We start from the raw sequence: 26,839 nt of genomic DNA on the forward strand, positions 1-26,839 counted from the left end.
CAAACACTGCCCCACAAACACTGCCCCCAGCCCCACAAACACTGCCCACTGCCCCCAGCCCCATTGCCCCACTGCCCACAAACACTGCCCCCAGCCCCACAAACACTGCCCACTGCCCCCAGCCCCATTGCCCACTGCCCCACTGCCCCCAGCCCCACTGCCCACTGCCCCTGCCCCCTGCGCTCAGCCAGCGCTGGGTGTGCTGCTGTTGCAGCTGCCGAAGGGCAGCATTAGAGGACAGGGACAGCCCTCCTCTCCCTTCACGTGCAGACCCATCTGGAAGAGATCCACAGTTTTTTCCAGAGCCAGCATGAGGAGCTATGACAAGAGATGATCATGCAGCTGTAACACTCAGCCACTGACTCCATCAGCTGCTGCTGCAAACAAAATTATTTTTATAGCAAAGTACTGCTGTGATTTGATTTAATTGAATATCAGTGTTAAATAAAGAAGACAAGGTGAGGAGGAGCTTGCTGATGGACTGAGCCCACCTGCTCAGATACAGCTGTCAGCCCTTGCCAGCTGTACCATGAGACCCTCCCCGTGCAGGGGACTCTCAGCACTCCTTGCCACATGTCTGGATGAAAAGAAATGCTTGGCATGGGCTTGGGGTTTGCAGCATAAGGTGGTCAACAACGAGCACTGAGCCTGTTGGCTGGCCACAGAGACCAAAATCACTCAGGAGGAGTGGGAACAAAGAATTCACTATAAATATTACAAGTCCCACTCCCAGAGCTTAAATAAATGCACATCTGTCATCTCTGAGGATGAATCAAGAGCCCACGCATGCCCATGGAGTTCCTATTACCCTTTTGTGCTAGGCTTATATCCAAAATATTGTTATTGTCACTTCTGTGGGACGTTTTCTGCAGGAGAGCTCAGAAAACTTTGCCAAATGAAACTGAGAACAGAATCTGGGCCAGCTCGTACTCCGTGTGTCCCTGCACTCGCAGTTCCCTCCCTCGGGCATGCTGAAGGGCAGAAGCACCACGACTGCTCCATGATTAGTGGGTTTAGTTGGTTTAGCTGACTGTGTGGTGATCAGTCAAAGGCTGCACTCCTTGATCTTGGATAAGGCTCTTATTCCACCCTTAATGACTCTGTGATCTGCCCAAGATCTCTCCAGGAGACCCCACAACAGACCCACGGGGACACCAGCGTCCCCACAACCTTCTGACAGCCTCCCTCATCTCCAGGGGAAGGGCTCAGCTCCACGGGTGCTGTCACCTCCTCATCAGCTCCCTCCTCTGTGGGCCTTTTGTTTTAGCAGTGATTTTATTGAGGATTTTCCTCCCTCTCCTACGAGAGGGGCTGCAGTGAGCAATGCAAAACTGCAGCTTCAGCTTCATAAGTATTCTGTTTGAAATGTTCTGGCTGAAGCATTTGGAGCAACAGTTCAAATGTTTTCCACGTGCAACCAAATCCACTGGCTGACCTCCCCTCACCAAGAGGATGCCCAGCTACAGGGAGCCCCTTGGAAGGGCAGCGTTTTCCTGACAATTAAACCACGTGCAAGTGCTCAGGACCTGCCATCACTCCAAGAGGAGAGCTTTTGATAATCCTTTGTTATAATGTTTGGAATATTGTGTAAAAAGGCATTGCCTCTGAGAAAACAAACCCCAAAGTGTCATTTCCATGTATCCATGACTACAACTGATCTGGGAAGCCTGCTCGAGTCAGCAGGCAGGAAACAAACCTAGAAATGAATATTCACCAGGCCCTTGAACCTATCAGAAGAGATGTCACTTTTAATAAATTAATACAGAGTTCTGCTGATGGGAAGTTTGGATGATGCACTAACTGGTTTCCCAGTTCCAGTATTTTCTGCAGCATTCAGGAGGCAATCTGATAATTCTGTGTAAGTAAACGATTCTATGATTACACGATCCCTATAAAGCAAAAGCAATCTCAGCATGTGAAGAAGAAAATCATAGTAGCAGTGTGCTGCTTTTTGTGCACAGCACAGTGGATTACTAAGAATGTTAACTTATCACTACGGAATACGTGATTATCCCTAAAATAGAAATCCTGAACCTGCCTGGAACAAGTGCGTATGCTCCAGAGGCTCTGCTCTGCGGGCTGACAGGAGAAAGCTGTCATTCACCCGCAGCCAGCAGGGCTGGCTGACTCTGGGGGCACTGCTGCGAGCCTGAGTCACAGACACAGCGGAGGCTGGCGAGGCAGGAGCAGGAGGGGACAGCTGCTGCCTCTGCCAGGCCCTGCTCACCCGCTGCTCTGGCTCTGCACGGCTCTGGCAGCCACAGGCTGGAGGGGCAGAAACGGCCCTGGCTTCAGGAGGAGACAGAGCCGCTCACAGGGACCTGGAAACCTGGGGGCTGCAGGAAGCATTTCTGTACAGAGGCTGCTCGAGCCTGGAACAGGCCTCCTGCAGCCATGGCCATGATCCAAGGTGTCAGGGCTCAGGAGGCACTTGCACAATGCCCTTAATGGCATGCTTTGGCTTTGGGCACTCCTGAAGCACCAAACCCAGGGACTAGATCAGTCTAGGTGAGTGGGACTAGTAGGCGCCTTACAACTGAAAATATTCTGTTCTTCTGTTCTGTCCCATCCCATCCCATCCCATCCCATCCCATCCCATCCCATCCCATCCCATCCCAGCCCCACCTGCAATGTGCAAACAGGAGGAGCTGACTCGCCCACCACAGCCAGCCCATGCCCTCTATGCCCTCTCTGTGTGCAGCACCCCAGGGTGCTCCCTCAGCTCCTCACAGGAGCAGGACACTCACTGTTCCAGCAGCTCCTCATCTCCCTGGCACCTCGGCAGGGAGGGGAACCACGGGACAGGAGATGCTGGCATTTGCCATGTGCTGCTTCCCAGCTCTCCCTGGCACCGAGTGACAAACCATGAATCACAAATAAAATAACTACCATAGCCTGGCTTTGCTGTGTCTCTGTTCTCCAGTTCCAGGAATGCATGACGAGCAGGATGGCAGGGATGGCAGGGATGGGCAGGGATGGAAGGGATGGGCAGGGATGGAAGGGATGGAAGGGATGGCAGGGATGGCAGGGATGGGCAGGGATGGCAGGGATGGGCAGGGATGGCAGGGATGGCAGAGATGGAAGGGATGGGCAGAGATGGCAGGGATGGAAGGGATGGCAGGGATGGGCAGGGATGGGCAGGGATGGCAGGGATGGAAGGGATGGCAGGGATGGGCAGAGATGGCAGGGATGGGCAGGGATGGAAGGGATGGAAGGGATGGAAGGGATGGGCAGAGATGGCAGGGATGGAAGGGATGGCAGGGATGGGCAGGGATGGGCAGGGATGGCAGAGATGGAAGGGATGGGCAGAGATGGCAGGGATGGAAGGGATGGCAGGGATGGGCAGGGATGGGCAGGGATGGCAGGGATGGAAGGGATGGCAGGGATGGAAGGGATGGAAGGGATGGCAGGGATGGCAGGGATGGAAGGGATGGCAGGGATGGCAGGGATGGAAGGGATAGCAGGGATGGAAGGGATGGCAGGGATGGCAGGGATGGAAGGGATGGCAGGGATGGGCAGAGATGGCAGGGATGGGCAGGGATGGAAGGGATGGAAGGGATGGAAGGGATAGCAGGGATGGAAGGGATGGCAGAGATGGCAGGGATGGAAGGGATGGAAGGGATGGCAGGGATGGAAGGGATGGAAGGGATAGCAGGGATGGAAGGGATGGCAGAGATGGCAGGGATGGAAGGGATGGCAGGGATGGCAGGGATGGAAGGGATGGAAGGGATGGCAGAGATGGCAGGGATGGAAGGGATGGCAGAGATGGCAGGGATGGCAGGGATGGAAGGGATGGCAGGGATGGAAGGGATGGAAGGGATGGCAGGGATGGAAGGGATGGAAGGGATGGAAGGGATGGAAGGGATGGAAGGGATGGCAGGGATGGAAGGGATGGCAGGGATGGCAGGGATGGCAGGGATGGAATGGATGGAAGAGATGGCAGGGATGGCAGGGATGGGCAGAGATGGCAGGGATGGAAGGGATGGCAGGGATGGCAGGGATGGGCAGGGATGGCAGGGATGGAAGGGATGGCAGGGATGGAAGGGATGGGCAGAGATGGCAGGGATGGAAGGGATAGCAGGGATGGAAGGGATAGCAGGGCTCCACGTGCCCACAGGACCTCCCCAAACCTCACGCAGCCCAGCCCTGCCCACTGCACAACAGAGTGCCAGGTGCTGCTCTGACATCCCTGTAATTAAGATCTCATTGTAATCACAAGATGTACTGTGGGATAAAGCAGGCTGGATACACAGCTTCCACTTGCCAGTGAAATAGAGAGAATGAGGAGTACATTTCCCTGCGAAAATTCATTGTACAGAAGGAGAAGGGATTAAAAAAAAAAAGGAGAGCTTTGTCTTCACTATTTCAAAATTACTAATGTTTTCATTACTTTTTGCTATTTATTCTGCACTTATTTGCAAGATACCTAAAAGTAATACTTCAGAGACACAGTGGACTCCCAGTGAGTATTCAACATCAGGACCTGGTATTAATCTCCAGCAGCAGGAGAACAATATAGTACACCTTCCTTCTGCTCCCAGGAGCACCCACTGCACACCTGGACACACGTTCCTTCCTTCCTTCCTTCCTTCCTTCCTTCCTTCCTTCCTTCCTTCCTTCCTTCCTTCCTTCCTTCCTTCCTTCCTTCCTTCTGCTCCCAGGAGCACCCACTGCACACCTGGACACACCTTCCTTCCTTTTGTGCCCAGGAGCACCCATAGCACAAGCAGCACTCCCAGCACTGCACTTCTTGGGTTGTTGCTTCTTTCCTTACTTCTACCAATGAGAAAATTTTATTTCAAGGAATTATAATTGATTTACAGGAAAAAAAAAATAGAAAGCCTTTATAGCACATGTTTTTAGTAGCATAAAGTTAGCAATAAACAGCTGCTGGATGTTACTTAATGTTTCTGCAGCATATGTTAGGAATGATAAATGGCTGAGTTTTGGTGCCTCATGAAAGATTGAGGCTGTACCATGTTCAGGGCTCGGCTGGGACTGCTAAAATCCCCAAAGTGAACAGAAGCACCTTTGTAAAGCTACGTTAAAATTAATTTTAGACAAATTAATTCCAACCAGGTCTGTAAAGTTGGCTGGAACAGGACACTGAATTAATTGCCTCCATTCATTTGTTGACAACGTGTAAAATTGCCTCTTCTGGAGCATTTTCAATACTGGCCATGCCAGTACTTTTTAGCACAATAAAGACTCTTTTGCAGTTTTATTTTAAAAGGTATAAAAGGAATGAAGAGTTATACAAAATTAAGTGATTGAGCTCAAATGAAGTCTTCGTTTCTCCTCTGAAAAAATCTGAATTTCAGGTGAAATATCCAAACTGGGCATTATTCACTGCTACTCTCAGCTCCTCACCCAGCTCCATATCCTGACTATGCAGGCAGGGACTCCCTCAGGGATTCTCCATCCCCTTCCCGGCTCCCTCAGGGATTCTCCAGCCCCTTCCCAGCTCCCTCAGCCCCTCCTGAGGCTCCAGCCCCTTCCTAGCTCTGTTCCCTTCTCTGCACACTCCAGGCCCTCAATGCCAAATACAAGGCTGAGAACAAAGTTTGGGGTGTCTTTGCCATTTCCATTCAAAACGAAAAGCTGACAACCAGCTTTGCTCAGCACAACGGGAGGTTTGGGGTTGATCAGCCTGGGCTCAGCCCTGTCCCTGGGAAAACATCCATGGTTTTATGCAGGTTCTGCATGTTCTGGCCCTTCAGTGTCCAGGTCTGCTGAGCAAGCCCAGCTTAAACACAATTAAGGAACTCTCATAGGGATGTAAAAGCCTTTAGTAATCAGAAATAAAATCCAGCCAGCAGACATACACTGTTTCCAGGAAGAAACTCATCACTACTATTCTAAGCCAGCTGAGTCCTCCCAGGTCTATGAGACAATGGCTACCAGCATCTGATGAAGCAGGAGTCCACAGGGGACCCTTATGATGAAGCAGAAAGCTTGAGGAGCAAGAAGTGAAGAAAATATTGTTGAAATCTGAAATGAAATTCAGGACATGGACGTTCAAGAAGCATCTCCAATATTTAATGTGGCAGAGATGGATCACAGAGCCACAGCATCCCAGACTGGTTTGGGTTGGGAGGGACCCCAAACCCACCAGTGCCACCCCTGCCATGGCAGGGACACCTCCCACTGTCCCAGGTGCTCCCAGCCCCAGTGTCCAGCCTGGCCTTGGGCACTGCCAGGGATCCAGGGGCAGCCACAGCTGCTCTGGGCACCTGTGCCAGGGCTGCCCACCCTCACAGGGAAGAAATCCTCCTGTATATCCAAACTAAATTTAACCTCTGTCAGTTTAATCTTTTAAAATCAAATAAAGTAATTTAATTAGAAATCCCCTTGAGGCAGGATATTTCCCCCTTTGTGGGATGTGTGTGTAGCCTCATGGGACCTCAGATCAACAGTTCATGTCCTTAAATTTAACTCCAATAAAAGTTTTTTAGCAAGAGAGGGTTTATGTTACTGCAGCCCTCTCAGAGCAGTCCTCCCTTAAGTACAAGTGCACCCTTGTATTTTACCACCAGCCACAGCCCCCAGAATACACAAGGGGTGGAAACTGAAGATGCCCAAGTCCTCAGCACTCCCCTCCTGGCCCAGGCTCTGCAGAGGCTGAACTGGACCCTTGACTCATTCCCTCATCACAACTGTCCTCACCAGCCCTGTCCCTCATAAAATATGGATACTGCAGCACTCCTCAGCCTCCTCACTGGAGCAGGAAACCTGCCCTGCACCCTCGAGCTGCAGCTGAACTCTAAAATATTTAAGCCCATCCAGAGATGCTGGATGAATTCTGAAGGCGGGACAGCAGCAGGGCTGGCAGCTGAGCTTATGCAAACCCAAATTTAGGTGGAAGGAGGATGTGTCTCTGCTGGAGAGCTCTGGATTCCCATGCTGAGGACACCAGCAGCGCTGCTCTCCTGCCGACAGGGAGAGAGGCCCTGCAGCCAGGAGCTCTCATGGCAGCCTGGCCAACAGCCACTGTCCTTTTGGCTTTGGCAGCCACTGCAGGGGCGTGTGGGATGGAACCCCCAAGAGGAAGGGGTGGATCAGCATCCCACAGCCTGTGCTGCAGGGGCAAAAGCGGTGACAGGGACCTGCCAGCCCGTGTGGCACACCTAACCCTGGGCACAACAGCAGGAGCTCTGCTGGGTCTCCTTCTGAACACAAGCAGGAAAACAATTAATGGCAGGTTTTACTGCTCTGTGGGGAAGCAATTCCACCAGCCAAACTCCATTGCCTTGTCTGAAATTTCCAGAAGGCTCAGCACTGGAAGGCAGTGGTAGAGGATCCTCTGGCTACTGAGCCACCGAGCTCCATCTTGCTCCATCCATCCATCCATCCATCCATCCATCCATCCATCCATCCATCCATCCATCCATCCATCCATCCATCCATCCATCCATCCATCCATCCATCCATCCATCCATCCCTCCATGTCCATCCCTCTATCTCTCCATCCATCATCCATCCATCCATCATCCATCCATCCATCCATCCATCCATCCATCCATCCATCCGTCCATCCATCGTCCATCCGCATCCATCCATCCATCCGTCCATCCATCCATCCATCCATCCATCCGTCCATCATCCATCCATCCATCCATCCATCCATCCATCCATCCATCCATCCATCCCTCCATGTCCATCCATCTATCTCTCCATCCATCATCCATCCATCCATCATCCATCCATCCATCCATCCATCCATCCATCCATCCATCCATCCATCCATCCATCTGTCCATCATCCATCCATCCATCCATCCATCCATCCATCCATCCATCCATCCATCCATCCATCCATCCATCCATCCATCCATCCATCCATCCATCCATCCATCATCCATCCATCCATCCATCCATCCATCCATCCATCCATCCATCCATCCATCCATCATCCATCCATCCATCCATCCATCCATCCATCCATCCATCCATCCATCATGCATCCATCCATCCATCATGCATCCATCCATCCATCCATCCATCCATCCATCCATCCATCCATCCATCCATCATCCATCCATCATCCATCCATCCCCTGCTTTAATGTTTGCTGTAAGGTTTAATTCTGTCTGTGCCCACCAAAATCACACTGCCTGGGTGAGGGGCAGATTGAGCTGCGCTGTTCTGGCACCATTTTAAAGCATTAACCACAGTTCAGTTCTGTCTAATAGAACAAGGACAGATTTTTTTAACATTTATGACACGGTAATAGTTCCACTGAGTGTCCCCAACTTGCAGTGTAATAAATACAGGGATTATATCAGAAATAAATCTGCTTATTTCCATGAGCTTGGCTCACCCTGTGGTCCTGACTGTACAAGGGAAACCATTAAACAAGAAGTTAATTCTTTAAATCATTTCAATTCACAATTTAGAGAAAAGTTGTTGTGTGACAAAGCCCCCTCTGAGTGTCTGACACACAAACTGCTCCCCACCCTCAGGTCTTCAGTCCACCTCTGCCCTGAGGATGAGACAAGACTAAATCTTGGCCCCTCTCTCAGGAGGAACCTTCTTGGAGTGAATTCACAGAACTGAAAGGATGCAAAGGGTTTGTGCTGCCATCCTGCCCAGGAGCGTGTCTCACTCCACCTTCCATGCTCCAGCCTCTCCTCTATGTTAATCACTTCAAAGTTGCTAAATTATTCACTGCTCAGAAAATACATTTTCATTTCTTAGAGCTGGCAGCCAAGAATGACTTACAGAAATAGGTCATGCTCATCCCATAGAAGAATTACCATACACTTCATCTGCTCCCCTCCCCAGTTTCCATTTTTAAGCTCTGCTCCACGTGAGGATGGGCCAAATTTAAACAGTCTGCATTTTTCATGCTGCTCCCACCGTCTCCACCATGTGCCCTGACTTTCCATTTTTAATAAACTGTACCCAGCAGAAATATTAGCAGACCAACTTCTGTCTGGTGTTCCTGTAGACCTGAGCAAAGCTTCAATGATAACTGCAAAGGAAAGAACCCCACTTTTCCAATGCCACCACCTGGCTTGGGAAACACCATCCTGCTGGAGCCCAGCCAGGATGCTGCCAACCACTGCCCTTGGCCAAGAAGGGTTTGCACCTGCCTTGAAAGGGGGAGCAGTTTGTTGTTTTCCTCTTTTCATTTTTGCTACCTAAATATCTCCAAAATAAACGGATTTTAATGTGACATTGAAAAAAAAAAAAAAAAACTTCTTGCTGGCACATTTAACTTTCTGGTTTTACACATCCCCAAACAAAACGCAATTGGCTGAGGCCCGTTCTCAGCAAGCTGTCAGCCAGGATATGCCCAGGCTGCTGCTGTCTGTTGGGTCCACAGGAATTTCTCCTCACTGGGAGCACAGAACAAGGGCCCAGCTCAGGCTTTGTGCTCCTGCTGTGCTTTGCACAGGCAGAGCCAGCACTGGATTACCTGGAGGCCACGCTGGTGCCTGCAGCCTGCAGGGACTCAGCCCAGGGGACACAAGTGGCACATGAAAGTACAAAGCAGGCGACCTTAAATAGCATCAAAGACTCACAGACTGGTTTCTCTTGGAAGGGGCCTTAAAGCTCATCCCATTCCAATCCCCTGCCATGGGCAGGGACACCTTCCACTAGAAGAGGCTGCTCCAAGCCCCATCCAACCTGGCCTTGGATATTTCCAGGGTTGGGAATGTTCAATACCATCACTAGAACTGATGAGACAGAGCAAAATCAAGACTAAGCCCATCCTGAAGGCAGGGGAGGGAAGGAAACTGAGTGTGGCAGATGGAGGGAGGATGGAGAGGACCACAGCACCTCAACAATGTCACTGAGGACATGGACAGCCACCAGCCCTGTGCTCTGCTGCTGGTGCCATGTCTGATCTAGAGTGAATTGCACTGCCTGTCTCGCTGTGCTGCCCATTGAACATTCTGCAGCGCCAAGTGCCCCGAGCTGTGCCACCCACGGCACCAACACAGGGGCTCCTGTTGCCCACAGGAACCGAGCAAAGACAGCGGAGCAGAATCACCGCCAGGCTGGAGAGGCTGCACTCGTGGGGCAGCGCCTGCAGCTCCCAGGGAAAGAGAAGGCAAACACAATGAGGAGAGGTCTGCTACGCACAAAGGCAGAGCTTGGGGATGCTTTGCCCTGCGGAATCCTCAAGAGACTTTTCTGAGTGACTTTAATGAGACACAGATTCTCCCAGCAAGGCTCTGGGAAGTGCCACCCGCTGCAGCAGCTGGGTGCTCGGGCTGGTTTAGCACAGGGACCTGCCTTAAGCCAGCCCAGTGAGAGCCCAGCACCTTCCAGCAGGGCACCAGCCCTGCAGTGGCCCAGCCCTGGCAGAGCCCAGCCCTGCAGCCTGACTCTGTGCTCGGGATGCTGTTTGTTTGTGATTCACACCACGAGAGGGGTGCTGCTCACAGAGCGCAGCTGCCCTGCCATATGCAGCGGATTAATTACTGTATCATTTGTTCCCATGGCAGGTCAAAGAGATCATTACCAACTCAGGAACACGAGTGCTAATAATAGTATTGCTCCCAACCATATTCCAGCATTCAGCTTGCTCCGATTGTTCGGCTCAATAACAGCTTACACTAATTCCCACCAACTTTTAGCACCCGTGCATTGAGAAGTTCACACTCAAACGGCACAAATTCTAATTCGCAGCAGGATTAACTCTTCATGCTTTCAACTTAATTACGTGCAGTCAGGTGGCTCTTGATGTTCCTTCCTCCTTAGCTAAACCCAAGCACACACATTTAATGATTCCTGTGCACATTCACTGATGGAGCTAATTAGGACTCCTGGGGGGCCAAGTGCAACTTTTCCAGTGTTGTCTAAACTGAAAACAAAATGTTCCAGAAGCCACGCTGCGCACCCAGGCTCTGCGAGACAGCTCGCTCCCGTGACTCCGCAAAACCCAACAGTGTTTGCTGGGAGAAAGGAAAAAAGCTCAAGAAGTGCTGCTCACAGAATCACAGAATTATTTAGGCTGGAAAACTCCCCTGAGACCATCGAGTCCAAGCACCTCCAGCACTGCCAAGGCCACCACTAACCCATGTCCCCAGCTGCTACACCCACGCGGTTTTCAAACCCCTCCAGGGATGGGGACTCCTGCGCTGCCCTGAGCAGCCTGTGCCAGGGCTGGACAGCCCTTTCCATGGAGGAATTTTCCCTGAGAGCCAATATGAGGTCTCCATACTGGTGATAACAGCCCACGTAGCATTTCTGTGGGCACTCCCAGACCTTGTGTGACCTTTCTGCAGCCCCGGGCAGCAGAGGCTGCTGCCCAAGAGCTGCTGGGGCTCTCTGTTAAACACTGGGCTCTGTGACTGCAGTACCAGCAGTGCCTGCTTGGAACAGCCTCAGGGAACCCTGCTCTCAGAAACTGCTCAGCTGCCTCCTGAGCCTGCAAAAAGAAATACTTCAAACCATTAAACTGCTATAAAGATGCTGCTGATTAAAGGATGACTCCAAACTCGGGGGACTGCCCCAGCAGCTGTGCACCCCTCTGGATCCCAGCCACAGCCCCAGCTCCTGTGCACGGGCAGAAAAGCAGCAGCAGGCTCCTGTGCTGCTCCTCAGCCCGCCCATGGATCACCTGTCCATGTCCAGGTGGCCATGGCTGTGTGAGGGAGGAGATGCTGGGATCACCATGTCCAGGTGGGCATGGCTGTGTGAGGGAGGAGATGCTGGGATCACCATGTCCAGGGGGAACCATGGCTGTGTGAGGGAGGAGATGCTGGGATCACCATGTCCAGGGGGAACCATGGCTGTGTGAGGGAGGAGATGCTGGGATCACCATGTCCAGGGGACCATGGCTGTGTGAGGGAGGAGATGCTGGGATCACCATGTCCAGGGGGAACCATGGCTGTGTGAGGGAGGAGATGCTGGGATCACCATGTCCAGGTGGGCATGGCTGTGTGAGGGAGGAGATGCTGGGATCACCATGTCCAGGGGGAACCATGGCTGTGTGAGGGAGGAGATGCTGGGATCACCATGTCCAGGGGGAACCATGGCTGTGTGAGGGAGGAGATGCCCAGATCCCAGTGCTCATTTCCCAGCCGGGGCCATGGCCATGTGAGGGAGGAGATGCCCGGGGTCACGGTGCCCAGCTCCAGGCAGGAGCACTCCATCCTCCAGGCACCACTGCCTGGGAGCGGAGCCGCCCTGCCCGGCAGAGCCGGTGCCCAGTGCCCGGTGCCTGGTGCCAGCACAGCAGGAACCTGCCAGAAACCCCCGGAGCCTCCTCCCAGCACTCCCGGCAAGGCAGGGAGGCCACGGGGAGCCGAAGTGAAGCTGCCTTAGGAAAAGCCCAGGATCAGTGTGACAGACAAGCAGACGGTGTCATCTGGAGCTGAGGGCTCCCGGTACATGTCAGCACGATTTACCCTGCCGGTGATGCGGCTGCTGCTGTGCTGATTTACAGCACCTCCTCTCTGACAGCGTCCTGAGCAGCAGCTGCACACCCTCAACCTGCACACAAATCACTGATTTTCACAGAACCAGGGCAGCCCTTGAGCCAGGGACTGCTGGGGCTGTGCCAGGGCTGGCACCCCGCTCCTGGCACTCGCTGTCCCATCCTGGCTCTCAGTGAACCAGAGAGATTAAACACACACCTCTGGCAGCTTGAGGGCTCTCCTGTCCCATCCTGGCTCTCAGTGAACCAGAGAGATTAAACACACACCTCTGGCAGCTCGAGGGCTCTCCTGTCCCATCCTGGCTCTCAGTGAACCAGAGAGATTAAACACACACCTCTGGCAGCTCGAGGGCTCTCCTGTCCCATCCTGGCTCTCAGTGAACCAGAGAGATTAAACACACACCTCTGGCAGCCCATGGGCTCTCCTGTCCCATCCTGGCTCTCAGTGAACCAGAGAGATTAAACACACACCTCTGGCAGGCTCTCCTACTGCCCAGCAGCCTCTCCAGCCTGGTCTGGAGGCAGGAGCCCCGTCTGCCTGCCAGGAGAGAGCACGGTGAAGCCACACCATGACTCAGCCCCAAACAGGAAAAACCTCAAACCCAGCATCCAACTGATGCCAAAAGCACCCAAGTAAATGCACAAGGGACTGAACTCCTATGAAACGCCATAAATATAACTTTGGAATACCCCGAAGAAGCCAATGAAGCCCTGTCTTTGCTCAAACTAGTGCAATTACCCCCAAAGAAAAAAGAAGGGGAGCAGACATTCTCAACAAGAAGGTGGGGCCATCCCATCCTCTCACCTGCCTGTGACACTGCCCAGATCCCTCCCCCATCTCCTCACACTCCCTCTGCTTTCCCTACAGCTGGGTCACATCTTTTGTCTCATAACTCACTGTGAACAGCAGTGAGAAATATCAAATTCAACAAATTCCTGATAAACCGTAGAATCAATTGAATGAAATCAAAACCTTTCCCTTCTCTCAGCCTCTGTTTTCACACTTGACATCTCGAGCATTTTCCAGTTAGATTTAATGAACAGAAAGTGTTCTCTTTTTTATTCCCTGAAGGCAAATACTATTTTCTACCTCCTGGGGAAAAATTGTTCAAAATCTACTGCCTTTTGATCAAGAAACAGAGAGAAAAAGACTAAATGTTTCTTAAATTAGCCTACTAGTATCCAGAAATACCAAAAAGCCATTACAATGGATACATATATATCTTCATACAATGGAGAATATGTACCTTTGCTGCCAGAGGAGGGGCCAGGTGCTGTGCTCATGGTAAGGATGGAGCACCAGGGTCTGACAGGCACAGATACACCCTGCCTGGGAAAGCTGAGAACACAACCTGCCTGTGCCTTCCAGCTGGGAAAGCAGCGTCCGACCACAGCCTCATCCCAGCACAAATGATACCCGTGAGGCCATAGGGGAAAAAAACAGGGGAAAAAAGAGTTCTGTGTTTCCAAAAATTCGTCTTTTTCTTGCCTTTTCCTCCCCTTTGTGTGGCAGTTTTCCAGGAGGTGTTTAAACTGCTGGGAGGTCTTTATCCCAGCCCTTGAGCTGTGCTTACCCAGCGCAGAGTGAAGCCTGTCAGTGCTGGGGAGCACAAGCAGGCTCTGAGTGCTGGGCGAATCCTGCTGCCCTCCCACCCCCGGGCTGAGCCATTCCCCACCCAGCTGCCCCTCAGGGACACAACTCCAACAGGGACAGAACAGCCTGTGCAACCAGAGCTTGGCCACAGCACTGAGCACAGGAGAACCTCCCTGCCCTGAGCTCCTCACCCTTTCTGGGCAGCCACAGAGCTGCCCAGCACAGCCTGCTCAGCACAGAGCCCAAATCCCTTCAGTGCCATGGCCACAGAGCTGCCCAGCTCAGCCTGCTCATCCCCAGCACAGAGCCCAAATCCCTTCAGTGCCATGGCCACAGAGCTGCCCAGCACAGCCTGCTCAGCACAGAGCCCAAATCCCTTCAGTGCCATGGCCACAGAGCTGCCCAGCACAGCCTGCTCAGCACAGAGCCCAAATCCCTTCAGTGCCATGGCCACAGAGCTGCCCAGCACAGCCTGCTCATCCCCAGCACAGAGCCCAAATCCCTTCTGTGCCATGGGCACAGAGCTGCTCAGCACAGCCTGCTCATCCCCAGCACAGAGCCCAAATCCCTTCAGTGCCATGGGCACAGAGCTGCTCAGCACAGCCTGCTCAGCACAGAGCCCAAATCCCTTCAGTGCCATGGCCACAGAGCTGCCCAGCACAGCCTGCTCATCCCCAGCACAGAGCCCAAATCCCTTCTGTGCCATGGGCACAGAGCTGCTCAGCACAGCCTGCTCATCCCCAGCACAGAGCCCAAATCCCTTCAGTGCCATGGCCACAGAGCTGCCCAGCACAGCCTGCTCAGCACAGAGCCCAAATCCCTTCTGTGCCATGGGCACAGAGCTGCCCAGCACAGCCTGCTCAGCACAGAGCCCAAATCCCTTCAGTGCCATGGGCACAGAGCTGCTCAGCACAGCCTGCTCAGCACAGAGCCCAAATCCCTTCAGTGCCATGGCCACAGAGCTGCCCAGCACAGCCTGCTCATCCCCAGCACAGAGCCCAAATCCCTTCTGTGCCATGGGCACAGAGCTGCTCAGCACAGCCTGCTCATCCCCAGCACAGAGCCCAAATCCCTTCAGTGCCATGGGCACAGAGCTGCTCAGCACAGCCTGCTCAGCACAGAGCCCAAATCCCTTCAGTGCCATGGCCACAGAGCTGCCCAGCACAGCCTGCTCAGCACAGAGCCCAAATCCCTTCAGTGCCATGGCCACAGAGCTGCCCAGCACAGCCTGCTCATCCCCAGCACAGAGCCCAAATCCCTTCTGTGCCATGGGCACAGAGCTGCTCAGCACAGCCTGCTCATCCCCAGCACAGAGCCCAAATCCCTTCAGTGCCATGGGCACAGAGCTGCTCAGCACAGCCTGCTCAGCACAGAGCCCAAATCCCTTCAGTGCCATGGCCACAGAGCTGCCCAGCACAGCCTGCTCATCCCCAGCACAGAGCCCAAATCCCTTCTGTGCCATGGGCACAGAGCTGCTCAGCACAGCCTGCTCATCCCCAGCACAGAGCCCAAATCCCTTCAGTGCCATGGCCACAGAGCTGCCCAGCACAGCCTGCTCAGCACAGAGCCCAAATCCCTTCAGTGCCATGGCCACAGAGCTGCCCAGCACAGCCTGCTCAGCACAGAGCCCAGATCCCTTCAGTGCCATGGCCACAGAGCTGCCCAGCACAGCCTGCTCAGCACAGAGCCCAAATCCCTTCTGTGCCATGGGCACAGAGCTGCCCAGCACAGCCTGCTCATCCCCAGCACAGAGCCCAAATCCCTTCTGTGCCATGGGCACAGAGCTGCCCAGCACAGCCTGCTCATCCCCAGCACAGAGCCCAAATCCCTTCTGTGCCATGGGCACAGAGCTGCCCAGCACAGCCTGCTCATCCCCAGCACAGAGCCCAAATCCCTTCAGTGCCATGGGCACAGAGCTGCCCAGCACAGCCTGCTCATCCCCAGCACAGAGCCCAAATCCCTTCTGTGCCATGGGCACAGAGCTGCCCAGCACAGCCTGCTCATCCCCAGCACAGAGCCCAGATCCCACCCAAAGCAACCCCGCAGCGCTCCCTGTAAACGATGCCAGTGCCTCAGCTACCTGTTTGCAATTCCTACCGAGCATCTCCAAGGGAAACGGAACCGAGTGCTGACACTGAATCATCCCCAGACAGGAACCTCTCCACAGAAGGCCTTTCCCAGCTGCTTCAGGCAAACCAAGGTTGACTTTGCATACACGTAGGCATTTGTTTTTCCTTTAAAAACTGCCATGTTAACTGCTGGCTAACTCCACTGGCTCTGGCAGGAGCTGGGGAGTCCAGAGGCAGCTGCTGCTGCATCCCCAGTGCAGAAGGAGATGCTGGTCCAGCTGATGCCTGTTATTTTTTTAAATAAATATGTAATTTACAATATTGAACAAAATATGGAATAAATACCACTTGTCAGTATCCAATGCTACAACTTCCCTTAAGCCTGTAATTACTTAGAAAAGCCTTTCACTACTGTACAGATCTCCCACAGATTTTCCCTCAGTAAGTTCAGGCTGAAGCTGATGACTGTCAGCTGAAAGACAGGAGTTGATCTCAGCCTATTTATCCTCCAGATTGATCTATCCCACAGATGAGGAGAAGAAACCAATTGGATGCTATTCACGTTTACTGAGAGCCCTCCTACAGCTCCAGGCCAGGCTGGCGTGGCCGTGGAGCTCACACTGCCCAGGTGCCCCCGGTGATGGAGCTCACAGGGGTGCCAGGTGCCAACACAGAGAGGGAATGGAGAGCACACAGCCCATCTGCCAGGGGAATGGAACGGATACAGCCCAACTCCCAGGGGAATGGAGAGGACACAGCCCAACTCCCAGGGGAACGGAGAGGACACAGCCCAACTCCCAGGGAATGGAACGGATACAGCCCAACTCCCAGGGGAACGGAGAGGACACAGCCCAACTCCCAGGGGAATGGAACGGATACAGCCCATCTGCCAGGGGAATGGAATGGATACAGCCCAACTCCCAGGGGAATGGAACGGATACAGCCCAACTCCCAGGGGAATGGAATGGATACAGCCCAACTCCCAGGGGAATGGAATGGATACAGCCCATCTGCCAGGGGAATGGAACGGATACAGCCCAACTCCCAGGGGAATGGAACGGATACAGCCCAGCTCCCAGGGGAATGGAATGGATACAGCCCAGCTCCCAGGGGAATGGAATGGACACAGCCCCTCTCCCAGGGGAATGGAAAGGACACAGCCCCTCTCCCAGGGGAATGGAATGGATACAGCCCCTCTCCCAGGGGAATGGAAAGGACACAGCCCAGCTCCCAGGGGAATGGAATGGATACAGCCCAACTCCCAGGGGAATGGAAAGGACACAGCCCATCTCCCAGGGGAACGGAAAGGCACAGCCCAGCTCCCAGGGGAATGGAATGGATACAGCCCAACTCCCAGGGGAACGGAAAGGACACAGCCCAGCTCCCAGGGGAATGGAAAGGACACAGCCCAGCTCCCAGGGGAGGGCTGGGGAATGGTCCCCGAGCCAGGAGCCTGCTGAGCCCCATCCCGCCCAGCCCTGGGGACGCTGTGTGTCCCCAGGTGTCCCCAGCCACACACCTCACTCGCCCCTGGTGCCCGGCCCCTGCTAAGGAGGCATCTCGAGATGGCTGCCCAGGTGACACGGCCCAGGTGACACGGCCCAGGTGACACGAGGGAGGCTCCTGGGGCACAGCCACGCCCCGAGTGCCACCAGCTGCAGAGCCACGCGATGGGCACCGGTTTGCATCTTTAAACATAAGGTGTTTTTCCGTGTCTTTTGGGCAAGAAGTACTCAAAATGCATTAATGTCTTGCTCTGTTAACAAAGAAACTATGGCAACACACACAGAGCTGCCAAGAGAATTACTGAAACAAGGTTTAATAGTTAATAAGCAGCCAGATGATGTCAGATTCATCTATTAAGACCAGTTTATATCTGCCTATTAGAACTTAATGTCCCAGAAAGTTGGGTTGGCCAGGATTAAATAGTCTTCCTTTTAGCCCAATTATCAGCAATAAAACCAATTTTCTAAAGAATAGGGTAGAGTTATCCAAAGTGTGGCCAGACCAAGCCTGTATTTTGCAGCATGCCTATAATGTTCCTTTTGTTAAGGAGCAATTTTCTAGATGTCAGAGATGTGAATCAAAATTTAATGTGTGTGCCTGTGTGTTATGGAAATGGCAATTGCAGCAGTTGCTCGCAGCACACCCTGACTGCCAGGCAGCACAGGAAACCAAAAGCTTTTATTCCCATTTATGCCAGTGCATTTCTGAGTGTGCTGGAATTGTTCTTCTTTCTAATTGAGGCGATCAGGAATTCTTAAGAAATAATTTTCAGCAAAAAATATTTTCTAAAATGGAATAATGAATATTTTATGGAAAAGCATTAAGCTGCAGATACACCTGCAGAGGGTTTTGTTTACCCAGCTGGCCACATCCACCATGAGGAGACCCTGAGGTCCCCACAGCTCCTCATGTGTGCTGGCCCTGGGAGCCTGCCCCATGGAGCTGGCTGTCCATGCCACCAGCAAACCTTCCACAGCCTCCAGCCACTGCTTCCTTCCTGTTTATTAAACCAGCCTGTTTTGCTGCTGATGGAGATGCAGCAAAAGGTGCCTCCCTCCCTCTGGCACCGCCACCTGGTCCCAGACCAAAGGCCAACCTTCCCAGCTCGAGGTCCTGGGCAGAGTCCACCTGCAGTCCCTCCCCAGGCTGCTGCCACATCAAGGCTTTATTCTGGATCACACAGCCCAGCTCCAGGCACAACTGCTGTTCTTGCAGAGCAGCTCTCTAACCAGTTTCCTCCCAAGCCCTCATCCCTGCAGCTGCTGCCGTCACCAGAGCTGCAGGAGCATCCATCCCCTCAGCCTGCCTGACACTGCTGTGTCTCTGCCGTGCTCTATTCTTAGCAGCTCTCACATCACCAACCCTTGAAACCATCTCCTCTCTGACCTGCCACATCTTCTGCAACTTTCCTTCATTCCAGCCTCCAGTGCTGCTGAAATCAATCAGAAACTCTCAGAGCTTTCAGAGGCAAAGACAGGAGATTATTTCTGGACAGTTCCCCACTCTCCTGACTGTGTCTGACTCCTTCCGCTCCCTTATGCTCAATGCAAAATTAAAATCTCTGGCAGAAAACTCCTCCTGCATTTCCTAAAGCTCTTTGTACCTCCCTCTCTAACCGTGGCATCCAGCTCTAGAGCCTCAGGTGACCCAGAGGAGCTGCCAGGCATTGGAGCCAGCACAGGAGATGGTTCCCCAGCCAGCACCCTTGGGATCAGCCCTCAGCTCCCCGGGCAGCACCAGCACCAGCACCAGCACCAGCACCAGCAACAGCACCCGCCTGCCACGGCTGCCCTGGGCACTCCCAGCACCATGGCTCTGCCTGGCTGTGCCCAGCTGAACACATCTGGCACCTTCTCAGCACAGCCCAGGACTGCAAAGGAGGCGCTGCACCAGTGCTCCCAGCAGGGCATGTGGCACAGGCAGGCCACCTGAGCCACCGGTGGCAGCCTGGGCTGCACACCTGGGCAGCCCTGCTCTTTTGGGAACACAAGGTGCAACATCTCGAGGGATTTCTCACATGTACACAACCCTTCAGCAAAGAAAAACACTGAACAGCTTTAAAAGACTCAGCTCCTCGTGTGAACATCATGGCAGAGACACAGAAACGTTCTCTTCTTGTGAAGTGAACAGCTGAGGAACTCGCACCAGATGGACCATATTGGGATCTCTCTCTCATAAATACAAGATTCACCATTTGGAATTAAACGAGAGGAGCAGCTGTCCATTGTCCCACTTGGAGGGGGTTTTGTTCACCAAACAAGCAGAAGCCAGGTGTCTGTGGAAGGAAAATCACAGAATCCCAGGGTCACTGGGGCTGGCAAAGCCCTCCCAGCCCTGGGGTCCCAGCTGTGCCCATCCCCACCTTGTCACACAGAGCTCTGGGTGCCACCTCCAGGTGCCACCTGCAGGGATGGGCACTGCAACCCTCCCTGGGCAGTGCCTGAGCCCCCTTTCTATGGGGAAATTCCTGCTGTGCCCACCCTGAGCTGCCCTGGGCACCCCGAGTTCCCTCTGCCCCTGTCACAGACTGCCAGTCCATGCAAGCACAGAAAATGTGTCAGTGACCCCCTGATTCTCTATTAACAAGGAATTAGAATAATGAATATTGGAGTTTCAAAACCAGGCAAGGCTCCTGCTCAGCCAGAGTCCTGTCATTTCATCCCAAGAGCAGAGCCACTGGAAGGGTGCAGCTATTCCCCTGATCCTGCCCAAAGGAAGGGCTGGAATTTAGGGAAGGTGGCTTTTCCCGTCTGTATTTTGTTACACAAACCCCACAACAGCTACAAAAATAAGCAATAATTAAACTGCAACCTAATCTATGGTCTTTATTTAAGATAAATTATGAATTACTGTATTATGGGCACTCATTAAATCCAGAAGGCTGCTAAATCAAACGTACCACCATCAGAACCGCCTGACCTAGTGCCCACGTAACTCAATGCCAGCCTCCCCTGACTCCAGCGAGGCCAGCAGCAGGCTGTGCCAGCAGGATTTGGGTCCTGCTGGAGTGGGCGGAGAGGGAGCAGAAATCCAAACTGGGGATGCGATGACTCACTTGAGACCGCTCGAATGAGGCAGACGATAAAAATACCCGAAAGACGTAAGGCAAATCTCAAAAACACTGCTCTGGTTCTAAAGCAGCACGGCTGGGCCCTGTTTTCCTGCTCAGTGCCAAAGCAGCTCTGCAGTGACACAGGGACAGGGCTGGGACCCTCGGGGCTCTGCCCGGCTGGCAGCCCGGCTGGCACAGCCCCTGCCAAGGCTGCCTGCAACTGCTGGGGCTGCTCTGGTGCCCGGGCAGGGACTGCCAACCACAGCCAGCGGTGGGCACCCCAAAGCACTGATGGGCCCCAAAAACACTGATGGGCACCCCAAAGCACTGATGGGCACCCCAAAAACACTGATGGGCACCCCCAAAAACACTGATGGGCACCCCCAAAGCACTGATGGGCCCCAAAAACACTGATGGGCACCCCAAAGCACTGATGGAGCCCCAAAGCACTGATGGACACTCCAAAAGCACTGATGGGCACCCCCAAAAACACTGATGGGCACCCCAAAAGCACTGAGGGCACCCCGAAGCACTGAGGGCTGCTCCCACAGCACACAGAGACACTGCCAGGGCTCTTCTCTTTCCAGATCCAACCCCTCCAAGGATGCACATTCGTTTCTGTCAGGCTTCAGTTCTGGAGCAGAATAAGCCATCTTTATCTTATTATTTTAAAAAGTAAATTTTCCATAGGAAAGTGGAGTTTTGCCTCTTTCAGAAATAAGGATTTTCTCTCCGTAGTTGCCATTAAGTAATGGGCACTCATTTAATTAAAGGCTCTCTGTAATTTGACAAGAATCTCTAGAAATAATTTCCCCCTCGGATTACCTCTTTGAGAGGTTTTCTGACAAGATGAAATTGAGAGACTGCCCTTCCCTGGGAGTGGGGGAGCTCACAGAGCCCTGTTTGGGAGCTTTAGGATAAGGGCTGGGGGATATGAAACACAGGCAGAGGTCTCTCACGCCCTCCTGGATAACCCTGGAGTCCCAAAGTATTTATTTTCAGAAAGAATTTCAAACCCCTGCCTTAATCTGGCCTGGTCCCTGTCAATGGCCCCACGGAGTGAGGGGAAATAGGAACTGCTGCCACAGAGCGTTTGAAGTTCCTATTTTTAATTAATAATGTCAGATGTGTGCTGCACATTTCAATGGGGTTTGAGAGACGTGCTCATTGTAAATGATTCCTTGTTAACTAATTATGAAATGCAAAGTCATTGCCAATTTACCATTGCCAGACAATGCTACAGCTGCTTTCACACGACACAATAGGCTCAGGCTTTAAGACAGATTCCTCAAAGGCAGCAAGTGATGAGCAGGAAAATCGGGCCCTTTTCATGATGGCACTGAGGATCCCCACTGTTCTGAACAGAGAACTCACTCAGAGACTGAAATGCTGTATTCCTGCTACGATACCTGAAGCTGCTGCCTCAGAATCATTGAAGCCACGGACGTGGTTTTCTCTCTTTTCCCGTGTTTGTATTTCCTATCTCCCTCAGCCCCTGTGGGTGCCATCTCTGCTCAGCCCCTCCGCTCCCCGCACAGCACACGGACCCGGGGTGCAGCTGCTGGGACTGCTCCAGCTGACACCGGCGTCAGAGCTCAGCCTGCAGGCTCGGGGTGTCTCTGACAGCACATCTCACGGCAGCAGAGCACCTTTGTTTGCGCCTAACACACCACAGGACATTCGGCAGTATGTGGGGAAGGAGCGTAATTAAATCTCTACTGTAATTGTCAAAACAAACAAGCAACGCCTACTTTGCTCATTTGCTGAGAGCGATTTGCGGTGGAAATGGAAGAATGCGGGTGTTGGGGTGGATGTGGCTGACAGGAGGAGCAGGGGATGCTGGCGATGGGTGACCAGGGGTGATGGGCACTGGGAGCAGCTGCTGGTGCCTCTGGCACATCCCGAGCTCCACGGGGCATGGGAGAGCCCTGGGCAGAGCCAGTGGTGCCACACAGACACGGTACCGAGATCAGCCCCCAAGCACCCTGTGCCCCCACCACCGTCCCTCAAAGAGCTCTCAACTGCTTCCTAATTAACTGCCAGTAATTAGTGACACCCAGCAGCCTCAGCAGAGTGCCTCTCAAAGGCATCTCACTGCCCTCCAAGCACAGTGTGCTCTAACTAGGAGCGATCTCAGCCGGGCTGTGGGGTCTGTGGGCACCAAACCCACCTCCCTGGTGCTGGCCCGCTCGCCATGCTGTGCCAGGGCACACCAGGGGCACAGCACAGCCCGGGGCTCCCAGCCCAGGGCAGCAGGTGCTCCCTGCACAGAGCAATGGCCACTTCCACTCACCAGTCACACTGTGACACCTGGACACCCACGGGCCTGAGAGAGGGCTCTGTGACCCACAGGGACACTCAGGACCAAGGACAAACCAACAAGAGCATCACTGCTGGGCTGGGCTGGGACCGCCTGGGCAAACACCTCTGTGCCAGAGCCAATGAAACAACCAAGAGTTCACCTGCAGGCAGAGGGGTACCACATCCTGATGGACCAAACAGCCCTGGAAGCACCTGCAGGAAGGGATTGAGGTATGTAGGGCACGGATCTGACAACACTGTACAGCTCCACTCGAGCCCAAACCAACAAACACTGACAGGACAGACCTACTTTGCAGCAAGCCTTGTGCTGCATTTGCATCGTGGTGAGACACAAAGGACTTGCAAGCAGTGGGGCTTCAGTGAAAGGTTTAAAAACACTCCTGGGCAATGGAGCTCCCACTTGGGTCACGCATGGGAAACCTGACTTTGGGTCTGTCAGAACAGCCCCAGTCCCACTCCCCACAGCAGAGCCTGAGAGAACACCAGCGTGGGGCACACTGGGGGCACCTGAGGGCCAGAAAGGAACCTCTATGGACAGGTACATCCATGGTACATCCCCATCCTAAAGAGAGAATCACTTCTTCTGCAAATGTGCCTGTAATTGTGGCAGCACAGCAATGCCCTGTGTTCAGCGTTCATTCCTGGCTCAGTCACAGATGTGGCCTTTCCCCAGCAGTGAGAAGGCTGTGGCTGGTGGCAGAGAGGAGGCTCCCTGCTCAGACACACCCACAGCCCCAGCCAGAACGATGCCTGTATCCAGCTTTGGCCAAGGCGATTGGCACTACTGTGGGCTCATGACACCCGAGGGTGGCTTCCCCAGGCCTGGCCGGGGCTCTCAGCAACCCCTGGCACAGCTCTGCTGCTGCCTGCCTGTGGCAGGGCCCCATCCACACCTCACCGCACTGTCAGCATGGCCTTGCTCACCCCCTTGTTCCTCCACAAGCCCTGACAATGCTGTGCTCTGCTCCCAGCCCGGGCCAGGCACCAGGGCAGGGTGTCCGGGGTGCAGGCAGCACACAGGGGGACCCAGCAGCCTGGGGTACTGAGCAGGGAGAGGAGCAGAGCCCCAGCCAGCTGGGCACAGCCTCCCTGCCCGCTCCTGCACCCGAGAGCAGCTCCTCTGGCTGCTTTCTTTATGCCCTGTGCACTGACAGGGTAAATTTGGGCACAGCCTGCCTGCCCACTCCCACACCTGAGAGCAGCTCCTCTGGCTGCTTTCTTTATGCCCTGTGCTGCTCACAGGGTAAATTTGGGCACAGCCTCCCTGCTTGGTCCTGCACCTGAGAGCAGCTCCTCTGGCTGCTTTCTTTATGCCCTGGGCCACTCACGGGGTAAATTTGGAAACAACAGATATTTCTTTATATAGCAACAGCCAAGCTGTGGCAGGGAGCACCCCGGGACTGCGGGAGCAGACTCAGGAGAGCCAGAGGAGAGCAGAGCCTCAGCTGGGAGTCAGGGCTGCAGCACTCTGCCACGCTCAGGGGCACTGGGGACAATCACACCTGGGCATGGTGACACCAGCACAGCAGGGGCTGCTCCGTGGGCAGGTGCTGCAGGAGCACACCTGGAGATGGCTGGGCTGGGTCAGGGACTCACCTGGAGCAGGTGAGCACACACTGGAGACTGCTAGTACGACAGGGAGCAAAGAAGGCGACTGGGTGAGGCACACACCTGGAGATGGGCTGGCTCAGGGACTCACCTGAGCAGGTGAGGCACACACCTGGAGATGGGCTGGGCTGGGTCAGGGACTCACCTGAGCAGGTGAGGCACACACCTGGAGATGGCTGGGCTGGGTCAGGGACTCACCTGAGCAGGTGAGGCACACACCTGGAGATGGCTGGGCTGGCACAGGGACTCACCTGAGCAGGTGAGGCACACACCTGGAGATGGGCTGGGCTGGCACAGGGACTCACCTGAGCAGGTGAGGCACACACCTGGAGATGGCTGGGCTGGCACAGGGACTCACCTGAGCAGGTGAGGCACACACCTGGAGATGGCTGGGCTGGGTCAGGGACTCACCTGGGGCAGGTGAGGCACACACCTGGAGATGGGCTGGGTCAGGGACTCACCTGAGCAGGTGAGGCACACACCTGGAGATGGCTGGGCTGGCACAGGGATTCACCTGAGCAGGTGAGGCACACACCTGGAGATGGCTGGGCTGGGTCAGGGACTCACCTGAGCAGGTGAGGCACACAAAGTGAAGGAGGGCTGTGGCTGCTCGGGGACCATGAGAGCAGAAGGAGCTGTGCACAGCCTGCAGAGCTGTGCTGGAGCCCCCCAGGGACAGCCCAGCCTGTCCCCCGTGCCTGGCTGGGGTGGCACTGGGGACCCTGCTCTCACCCCTGCCAGCCCTTCCCGTTGCCATGGCAATACAGAGAATAACGAGCAGCTCGAGGCATCCTAGAGATGCACCAGTTGCTAACGTGAAATCCAATGCACTTTTTCATGCTGTAACCTCATCCCACCCTCCTGCAACCGCACAACTGCGTCCTGCAGAGAAGGGAGAAGGAAAACAACAGGGCTTTGTACTGACAGATCAGGAAATGGCCCACAGGACACTCAAAGTACACAGACCATGGCTAACTTCAGTACCACAGCCCTTGGGAAGGGCCTGACACTGTACTTGGAAGACTTTAAACATGAATTAATAGAAAAAACAGCAATATTAATAATTAAGAACACTTTTCCAAGAAAGAGCCACATTAAATCCAGTCACCACAGGTAACTGAAGCCCTCAGACCTGGCAGGCTTTTTCTGCGCACCCAAGGAGAGCCACAAAAGCTGCTCAGGGCAGAGAGGAGAAGGAGCCACCCACACCTTGTTTAACTTTGTGTTCTAGGCAGCAACAAACAGCGAGGTATTGTGACAAAACTGCTGGGCTCACAGCAACAACCAGTGTGTGATGGATCACACACAAGCATTTTTAACTGAGAACTTAGAAACTGTTGATACAAGACAGAATTCAGCACTCCCTTTTTTTAAAATCACACAACAGGGTTTGAGAGGTCTGAGACAAACACAGCTCTTCTGGGGAACAATCCACCTCATTCTGTTTGATATCACATATTCCATCTTTTATTTTATGTCTCCTGATCATCACTGCTTTTCCCAAATCTTTATCCAGAACTACTGCAATTTCCTACAATATGTAACAGTCCCAGGACAACAACTCTTTGTAACACAGAGAGCCAAGAATATTTTCTACAATCAGCTGCTTCTGGTTTTCCATCAAAAGAGGCTTTTACTACTTGCCACACCAGCAAATTCATTGTGGGTCATGAAAGACAGTCTTGTTCCTCCTGTTGGGGCTGGTGACAGCTACCAGAGCACTGGGAAAATGCACCAGAAAATCAAACTGTGCACCAGCTATGCTGCGTTTGAGCTGCAAGAGATGCAAGAGCACAGACATTTCATTTGGAAATGCCATTTCCTTGTTTTCCAGCACTGCTGCACACACTGCACTGAAGGATGGTCTCTGCTGCAGCATTTCACACCACTGGAGCACCAAAGAGCAAATCAAAAAGAACAGAAAAAAATCTCCTGAAAAAGAGCTGACCTGGCAGCTAGGCTATTTCTTGGCAACTGGATGGATCAGCACCATGAAAACACGGTGATGTCTGGTTTGGGGCTGTGGTTTTCAACATGGGCACGTTGATGACTGCACACCCTGCACCACGAGCTCCTCCATGGCTTGGAAAGGGGCTCAGGCCTCGGCACTGCCCAGGGAGGGCTCAGTGCCCATCCCTGGAGGTGTGCCCTGGAGGTGGCACTCAGTGCTTGGGCTGGGGACAAGGATGGGGCACAGCTGGGACTCGGTGATCCCAGAGGGCTCTGCCAGCCCCAGTGGCTCTGGGATTGTGCGTGGAGCACCTGTTCCCAAAGGCAGAGTCCCTTCTGAGCCGG

At 53.7% G+C, this 26,839-nt stretch overlaps 1 protein-coding gene across 2 annotated transcripts in view; it reads right to left on the reverse strand.

Moving 5' to 3' along the window:
• Positions 1-26,839, reverse strand: part of STK32C (serine/threonine kinase 32C) — a 71,446-nt gene that overhangs the window by 29,533 nt on the left and 15,074 nt on the right. The window lies entirely within an intron of this gene.

The sequence above is a fragment of the Camarhynchus parvulus genome, chromosome 6 (genome assembly GCF_901933205.1).
Source record: "Camarhynchus parvulus chromosome 6, STF_HiC, whole genome shotgun sequence".
Lineage (NCBI taxonomy): Eukaryota > Metazoa > Chordata > Aves > Passeriformes > Thraupidae > Camarhynchus > Camarhynchus parvulus.